The sequence below is a fragment of the Chiloscyllium plagiosum genome, unplaced genomic scaffold, assembly GCF_037043375.1.
Source record: "Chiloscyllium plagiosum isolate Xiang-an unplaced genomic scaffold, Cpla_swu_hap1 HiC_scaffold_38, whole genome shotgun sequence".
Classification (NCBI taxonomy): domain Eukaryota; kingdom Metazoa; phylum Chordata; class Chondrichthyes; order Orectolobiformes; family Hemiscylliidae; genus Chiloscyllium; species Chiloscyllium plagiosum.
The window spans coordinates 79,985,016-79,986,839 of NW_028270176.1; the positions used below are offsets into that span (position 1 = coordinate 79,985,016).

General features: G+C 45.4%; 1 non-coding gene across 1 annotated transcript; it reads right to left on the reverse strand.

Annotated features, from left to right (window-relative positions):
* Window positions 1-1,308: 1,308 nt before the first annotated feature.
* Window positions 1,309-1,380, reverse strand: trnah-gug (transfer RNA histidin (anticodon GUG)). Its single transcript has one exon. It is a non-coding gene; the product is annotated as a tRNA-His (tRNA).
* Between the last annotated feature and the right edge of the window lie 444 nt (window positions 1,381-1,824).

Consider the following 1,824-nt stretch of genomic DNA (forward strand, 5'->3'; position numbering starts at 1 on the left):
CTCAAAACTTTCTGCCTTTTCCCGAAATCTCTTGGCCCCAGTGTTCGATCCCTCCGTCAATAACAAAAGCTTCTTTCAGTCTATCTTATCCATATCTCTCAGTATTTTGTACATCTCGGTCATGTCTTCTCCAATCCCCTCTGCTCGGCGACAAACAACCATAGTCTGTCCAATCTCTCCTCATAACTGAAACTCTTTAGCCCAGACACTATTCCATTGAATCTGTCCAGCAACGTTCCCAGTGCGATCACATCATTGCTATACTGTGAATTGCAGAACTGCACACAGTAATCTAGCTAGAGCCGAATTAACGTTTTTGTTCTATTCTGTTACAGTATGAGGGCGGCGCTGGCTCGGCAGTATTGATTGCGATCCCTAATTACACAGCGGGCAGTTGAGACTCAACCATATTACAGTGAGTCTGGAGTCACATCGAGGCCCGACCAGGTAAGAATGGCAGGTTCCTTCCTCAAAGGACGTCATTGAACCCGATGGTTTTGTTTTTTCAACAATTGACCGTGGATTTATAGGTGTTATTAGATTCGTAATTCCAGATATTTATTGAATCTCAATTCTAACACCTGGCATGGTTGGAGTCAAAGCCGGGTCCCTACTCCATTTGCATGGTGTCTGACTTAACAGTCCAGTGGTAATAGCGCTCGGCCATTGCAGAAAACCCGTGAATTTAATCTTTCTCAATGAAGTCACTTTTCCTCGATATTGTCCTGTGTCATTTTCCTGAGCTTGACTCCCAATAATTGCAAGTCCATATCAGTAAAAGCTCTTACCTGAGGATTGGCCTCACAACAGAGGTAAGCAAATGAAGCAACTGGTCTGCAGGTCCCTATGGTGGGGTTGGGGCACGTTCAGCCAGCAACAGTGACCGCAACAGCAGAGGCTGAATGATATCAATGTGAGAGTCGGTGTTAGATTCTGCAGTGCCTTAATGAAATAGGAAATGACTCCACAATCACATGATGCAAGAGCAGCGCTCCCAAAACTAGTGGTCAGTTAAACCTGTTAGACTCTAACCTGGTGTTGTGTGATTTTTAACTTTGTACACCATAGTCCAACACTGGCATCTCTAAATTAATAAAATGGGGGTGTGGGACGGAAAGTTCGGTTAGTAATCGAAGGAGGGAGAGAAATCTCTGAGAACGGGTGGATTTGAATTCGGACATATGAAACACAGAGATGTGAGCGAGCAGAATTTGAAGGGAAAAGATAATCACCTTTGGAGAAAATTACCATGTTAAAGCAACTGATTCCTTTGTGTTTCACAAAAACTGGGACACTTAGAGCGATTACTGCCGTGACTCGGATTCGAACCGAGGTTGCTGCGGCCACAACGCAGCGTACTAACCACTATACGATCACGGCATCCCACAGACGAGCACACTGGCAGCGCGCAATAAGTACAGTATCATAGGAAATGTTAGGCAGCGCAACAAATGCACAATATCAGTGCTAAGCGAACAGTGGCAGATACGTGGGAACTCAGAATGGGCTGACCGTTTAATATCGGTTCCCCCAGTGGCTGTGGTGATTCCATCATTAATATGGGGAAGGCTGAGATAAATAGATTTCTCCAAAACATCAAAAACTCCGGGGACAGTGCAGGTGTTGTTGACATGTTTGATTCAATAGTAATGCAGTTTAACATCGGCTACTTTTCCAGTTCCACCCCCCCAAAAAGGCAGTAACCACTGCTGCCACATAGTCCTAATTCCCAGCCCCAGAATCAGAGGAACTGAGTGGCGCAGTCGCGAAGATCCAACTGGAAGTCGGGATAGGAATGAGGTCGCAGAGATATTCGAGGACTCC